Raw genomic sequence first — 7,697 nt, 5'->3', positions numbered from 1 at the left:
GATATCTGATGGATCTTGGCTGAAAGCAGAGAATATCAGAAAGATGTTTACATGTGCTTTATTTACTATGCAAAGGCTTTCAATTGTGTGGCTCATGAGAAGCTGTGGATAACATTGCAAAGTATGAGTATTCCGGAACATTTAATTGTGCTCATGAGGAATCTACACCTGGACCAAGAAGTAGTTGTTAGACCAGAACATGGGGACAGGCAACTTAGACATTGGCTACCTAAAATGGGGGTTGGGGTAGGACTATAAAGGCACTAAGTGGCTGGCTTGCAAGTTTTCATGACAGACTTTAGTTTCAGAGCATGTAGGGGAAGGAATAATCCCCACTGAATAGTTTTCATCTTGTCTAGGTTGGTCTGGAGAAAGGAGATGGGAATATGATTCTTATGATTCAATAGTGAATAATTGTTATTATGACTAATTTTGACTGTTACAACTGTAAAAGTAGAAATTTTGTAACAAAAAATGGTGGAGTAGTTAATCATTTTAAATGGAGGAGTAGTCCGGGAACAGAGGGCCCCAGGACTATCAAGGGAACAGAGCATGAGTGGAATGTGGGACCCTATCCAGAGAAGCAGTGACACCAGAGATGGAGGCAGAGATGAGGACATGGAGAGAAAGAACAGCTGAAGACTCTAGACTCATGGAAAGAGAAAGGTTGTGTACTGGCAGCCAGTATGCAGGTTTGCAGAATGTTCCCTTCAGTTGTTTAAATGATTATATATTCCTGAGTGTTTTTGTGTACATCTCTCCTGCTCAAAAGAAAACAACAACAAAACAGAGAGAATAGAAGCAAATATTGTTGAGTGATGATGTGTGGGGGATTGTAATCATTGCAATGAAATGATGCATGTAAAACCAACATTCTCCCATGTTAACTACCACTCAATTCACAATTAAAAAAAAAAAAAAAAGACTGCATAGTCAATAAAGCACAGGTAAACATCTTTATTGTATTCTCAGTGTTATCCCTTGTGCCATGACTGCTTCTGAATTCAACTTGAACCTCTGACAGTTCCTTGTCAAGATACAGTTGTAGCTGTTTTTGAATTATCTTAGCAGAAATTTACCTGTAGGTGATATTAATAATATTATCTGATGATTTCACATGCCATTTCATCACCTCTCTTTGGAATGAGCACAGATACGGATTTCTTCCAATTAGTTGGCATAGTAGCTGTCTTCTAAATATTTTGACATAGATGAATGGCCTGCATCAGTTTGCTGAAATATTTCAACTTGTATTCCATTAATTTTCAAAGTTCTGGTCTTTGCTAATGCCTTCAGTGTACCTTGGATTTCTTCCTTCTGTACCATTGGCTAACATATCATATATGCTAGCTCTTGAAATGGTTGAACATGGACTATTTTTTTACAGATATTGTGGATATTCCTTCCATATTCATTTGATATTTTCTGCATAATTCACAATTTTGCCCAAAGAATTCTTCAGTATTGCAAGTCCAGGCTTGGATTTTTTTCTTCAGCTGGCTTAGCTTCAGAAATGCTGAGCTGTTCTTTCCATTTGCTTTTCTAACTTCAGATCTTTTGCACATTTCATTATAATATTTAACTTTATCTATTCTATCTACCCTTTGAAATTTTCTGTTCAGCTATTTTATCTCTAATTTCTTCCATTTGCTTTAGCGTTTCTACAATAGAGAGCAAGTTTCTTATACCAATTCTGGTCTTTGGTTTCTTCCTTGTCTTCTTAATTACGTTTTTCTTTCTTCTTGTATTTCAGACAGAACTGGGTAGAATTCTTCAATTTTATTATCACTGGCTTGAGTGGTTGGTGTATGAATTTGAATTACAATTGCATTAACTGGTCTTCCTTGTAGGCTTATAGATATCATCCTATCACAAATAGAATAAAACTTCAAGATGAATCTTGGAATGTTCTTTTTGATGATGAATATGATATCATCCCTCTCTAATTAGTCATTTCTGGCATAGTAAATCTTGTGACTGCCAAATTCAAAATCGCCCATAACAGTCCACTTCAGTGCACTAATAATTAGGCTATCAGTATTTATGCAATCAATTTAATTGTTGATAACTTCCAATTTTCCTAGATTCACACTTTTACATTATATGTTTCATTTATTAATAGATATTTACAACTGTTCCTCCTCATTTTGAGTTGTTTCCCATCAGTCAATGGAATCACATAAGCTTTACTCCATTTGTGTCACCATGGTCAACTTTGAGGAGGCAGCTCTTCCCTAGTTATATTTTGAGTGCCTTCCAACTTGAGGGGCTCATATTCTGGCACTACATTTATCAATATTGTGGTGTTCTTCATCATGTTTCAAAAATTACTATTCTGGTTTCATAGGATTTTCGGTGATTAAATAATCTAAAATAGACCATCTCTCCTTCTGAGTCTGTCATAGTCTAGAAGTTCAGCTGAACCTTGTTCATCGTGGTTGACCCTGTTTGCATTTAAAATACTGATACATGCAGCATCACAGAAGCATGCAAGCCATCACACTATGCCAATCTGACAGATGAGTGGTGAGACCATCAAGTCTAAAATGTTTCAGTCAGGTTATTGTTGTTAAGTGCTGTTGAGTCAGTTCAGACTCACAGTGACTCTGTATACTATTTCTGATACAGGAGCAGAAACCTTCATCATTTTCTCATGGAGCAAGTGGTGGAGGTGAACCCCTAACGTTGTTGTTCCTAGTCTAGTGCTTATTCTACAGAATTATTATGCTGCAATGTGTCAGGTAGAGGCTTCACTCTAAAATTTCCTTCATTCTTACATTTTTTAGGCCAGACAGGTAAAAAATTTGGCAGGATATTTATGTTACATTCTTTATAGTCTTGAAGTAGAACCCTTCTTCTCGAGGTTTTGTTTTTAAGGCATTCAACTGATTGAATGAGGTCCAACCATGTTGACTAAGGATACTCAAAGTATGCTAATTATAAATGTCAATCACATAAGCAAAGTGCTTTCACAAAACAACTAAACTAGTATTTGACCAAACAACAGAACACCATAGCTTAGCCTATTTATTATATAAAATTAGCCATGATGCATATCACTTTTCATTTTTGAGATTGACCTTGCTCTAGTTACAATATCAGGAAGAAATACATTATTTTTTCTGAAAAATTCAGTTCATACTTATCCCATGACAAGCACATTTTTAAGGTTTAAGGATTTAGACATTATACAAAATATTTACACTCCCATCTTGTGTGAGTTGCATTGTATTGGAATGCATTATCATATTAGATTAATTTAATTCTTTCAAATATGGAAACAAATAGACTAGTATACTATAGGTAAAGGTTTCTGAGAAGATCTAAATTATAAGAAACAGGTAGAACTGAAACTGTACAGAGGAAATACTTTCCAAGATGAACTCACAAATTTAAGATATCTTAGTCCTGGTGTGGCACTGTGGGCTGATGTGCCAGACTGCAAAGCCATTTAAACTGCAAGGTTGGTGGTTTAAGTTCACTATCTGCTCCTCTGAAACCCTATACAGGGTCACTATGGGTCAGAACCAACTCAGCGACACTTAACAACAACAAGTCAGAATAAGGTAAGTGCACTTAAGTGTTAAAGCTAGTGTAGTTGTAACACAGTAAAAGACCAATATATAAGATTTGATATAAGAGAGTTTGACCTTTATCAACATGCAAAGAATTATTATTCAGAACTCAAAGTTCTTGTTAGGAAGTATATATGCTATTTGGATTGCAATGAAAATTCAGTGGAGGGTATTTATCAGAGAAATGGTTTGATTGTTTGACTAGAACGGGGAAGGTGAAGAGAATAAAAATAAATTTGTTACAATTATCAAAGGAGGAATTTATGTTACTTTGACCGGTATTGTTGCATGAAGTGGGTTAAGATCAGTAGATATTTTTGTAAAGGGAACTTGTTTTATTTTCCCTCTATACCTGGGAACAGAAAAAAAAACTAAGTTGTAACAGTGGGGAGTTTTATGGTTGAAATGTGTTTGCTTGCTTTAATTTTGTGTTTAAAATGGGTACTAATTCAATATATGTGCATGTTGATGGGAATCATATAATAGAATGAGGGATCACACTTCAAAGGATATTTTGAAAGGTGATATTTGGAAAGCTCATTGAAGAATTAGTGTAGAATTCATAGGATATAGGCAATATTTGGGAAGATAAGCAAGTGCAGAGCCAGTTACTTTGAGGGGAGGCTTCTAGAAGTATTCTCTGATTATTTTTATTTAACCAATGAAATATGAAACATATTTATAAGCTGAGATTGAGAATTGAAGAAGATATCTTGGATGTTAGAAAAAGAGAAGAAACCCATAAAATATTTTTGAATGAATAGTAGCAGATAAAATAAATATGCTGTGAATATGGCCAAACTGAAGGTCCATTTGAAATACGTAACCATAAGTTCAAAGTGAAATAAATCAAGCATGTTGTGTTTGTCTATTTGCTTGTTTGTTTTCCTTCAGCCACATCAAATGGCTCATGTGAAGTTATGAGATGGGCAGATAAAGTATCCATTTAGGATTAATTTTTTGACAATCATGATAAAGGGAGAGATGATGAAGATATTAGAGAAAGTGGTTGTAATGATGGGCATGAGGGAACTGAAATATGAAATGAAGTGTATAGGTTGTTGTTGTTAAGTGCCACTGAGTTGGTTCCAACCACAGTGATCTTCTATAGGGTTTCAGAGGAGTGGCTGGTGAGCTTGAACCACCGATCTTGAAGATCAAATTACTTTGCAGTCCAGCGTATTAACTCACAGTGCCACACCAGGACTCCGTAGAAGTGGTAGGGTCAATTAAATGTATGTTCTAATGAAATAAAAAGAGAAATGGAAAGATAGAGGTAGTGTTTACACAGTTTGAGGTGAGGTTGACATTGAAAAATAGACATATGTATATAGAGATAATGACAATGATAAGATTTAGATATTGCCTGTTGTTGCTGATCATGTATTTTTTAAACATGATCATAGAACAAAGGACATTCTGTCTACAGGGGAAATCATGTGTACTCCAAAGAAGATAAAGATGGGAGCATTCTAATCAATGCTGAAGATTTAGGGTCATTTTCTAATGACAAGCTCTGTACTGCAGTGGGAGATTAGAAAATTGAGGAATTTAGAGTTCATGAGAAGACAAGTATAAAAGAAAGAAAGGAAGGAAGAAAAAAGAAAAAGCAAAACATACTAAGAGAATGATATTTAAAAAGTTGTTAAAGTATTTGAACAGAAGTATAAGTATTTCAGTAGGGCTTTTTGAACATGTAAAGTGTGGTACATGTGTCATCTTACATTTTGTGATCTGATTTTGTGAGCAGCCTCTCAGTTAGAATAGAGTTTCCTTTGGAGTGTGATCTGCATCTATGATATAAACTAATATTTGGGCCAAATTTGGTATATTTCCAATCCTGCAATTTTCTTCCTTTCAGTTCCTAAGAATAACCCAACAGGAGTCTCTAATTGGTCACCTACACTGCAGACTTTGCATTTGCCAACACTGGAAACTCTGTGAATGAGCAAAGGCCTGTCACTTTACCTGGCAGGTTTTTTATTTGTCACACCCTGGATCCATGTGAGCCACCAGAGGCTGTGAGACTTTTAGCTTGTCCAAAGATTTGGAACTTGCCAGTCCCTAAAGTTGTGTGAGCCATTTGCTCACAATTCCATGATTCATTTCCTTGATGTATTTCTCTCTGTATAGACCTATTTTATTATTTTTGATTCCAGGTAAAACCTAGACTAAGACATTTGGAAACAAGAGTGGCTCTAGAGGAACGAAACCTTAAGGATGAGTTTTCTGAATTAGTTCTCAAGTCTGGCTAAACTGAAAGAATCTCATGGCTCTTATTCTAGTAGAGAAGAGGCACCGCTAATCCATGACATGGGGTGACAGTAGAAATATGCAAACTATCACTACCGTTGGATCATATATTTATGAGAAATAATACTCTGGGTGATTGTGTCTTTGAAATGTTCAACATTTATATCAAAGAAGGATAGAAAGTCTCCATGGTTGTCATTATTTCCACTAGAGAAAGTGGTGTAAGAAAAGGATGAGCTCAGGACTACAACTGCATAATAACAGCCAAAGCACCACATAAAGATCTAAACGTTACCACTTGCGCCCTGAAAGGAAGGCTTGTTACTTGTAGTAGAAGAGCTGAGATTGCAGGATGCCAAACCCAGAATTTCATTTTAAGAATGGCTGATTTACATCAACAACTATATTCCTAATGGTGAATAATATCTGAAGTTTAAGTGAAGGCATTGACTGAAAAAAAATTGGATCCTGAAAGATCCATGGGGCATTAGGGAAGATAATTAGGAAGCTAGGATTAGTGATTAACTAAATTCTGTTGAATCACACCTGCCAACAGATCCAACCCTTTCATTCCCAATCTAAAGAGATTACTCCAGTGTTGTCTGCTAAGCAACGTTCAACAGTAAATCTAAGACCCTTTCACCAACATCTGTGGCATTGCCTGTAGGATGGCCTGATGCCACCAACATCATAGGCATTGCTGAATGTCCCACAAATTCAGCCCTGCCACTCATTTTACTTCTAGAACTACAACTAGACTTAAGTCCCAGTGAACCACAAGAAGTAAAGTACAAAGTGTGAGCCAGGAGGAGGCACACACCTCTCCAAAGATCTGCTTCAATTTTTCTAATATATGTATAAAGAAACCTAGGATATATGTATGGAAACTGCTACTAAATATGTTGGGTAATGGTGAAAGGAACAAAATGTTGGATCAGTCTAAGTTTATTGATATGGGCCCACTAAGCACACTTTATTCAGTGATTCACCCTGAGAAATTAGAAAATGATCTAATAGTTTATTTGGTTAATTGACTGATGTGTGGACTAAGGGGTAGCCTACACTAAATCAAACTAAAATATTATAACTGCCTTGGTGTACTATAAAAGAAGGTGTCAAATGGCTTAGAGAAAGTCATATACTAGAGTGTATTTGTTATATTAGACCCACAGGCTAGTTCAGGGAGTGTCCAGAACAGACATCTTTTTCCAAAAGTATGAGGAACAAATCTGTAAAGGGAATTCAAGCACCTTTGAGGAGTAACATTATAGCTCTATTATATAGGTCAGACTTAACAGTGTGAACTCCCCTAACGTAATTAAGACACCTAACTATAATGAGGCTGATTGGACTCCGGGGTGGCAGGGATCAAGTGGTGGCACTTAAGAGGCAAAGACAAGGTGAGACTGGTTATTATAATGGATAGCTGAGTCAAAGAGAAATTAGAGTACTCTGAAAATCATGGATTTATGTCATTGACTATTTAGTCATATATTCTGAAAAGTGAAATAGATGAAAAAAATTAAATATTTACTTGATCTATATAAGCAGAATAATTCTAGGTCAAGTGCATTGCAGTCTAATTTGACATGCCAGAAAGAATTTCATGGCTTCTCAATTAATTCTCAAACTTTATTACAGTTTACAGACTCTAAAGCCCTTGAATACAGGGGAAACAAATCGTATTAAGGAAAAACCCCCAAAATTACAAAAATGTATACTACTAACCTTACTTACAGCCTTTTCCCCAAAAGTATTTATAGCTTTTTATGACAGTTACTGTTTAATTGAGAAATAGGAAATAATCCATTTTTAGAGAATATTGTTGTTGTTGTTGTTGTCATGTGCCATCGAGTCAGAACCGACTCA

Source organism: Chrysochloris asiatica, unplaced genomic scaffold (assembly GCF_000296735.1).
Source record: "Chrysochloris asiatica unplaced genomic scaffold, ChrAsi1.0 scaffold00153, whole genome shotgun sequence".
Lineage (NCBI taxonomy): Eukaryota > Metazoa > Chordata > Mammalia > Afrosoricida > Chrysochloridae > Chrysochloris > Chrysochloris asiatica.
The sequence above is the reverse complement of the archived record's forward strand: the minus strand, read 5'-3'. Positions refer to the sequence as shown.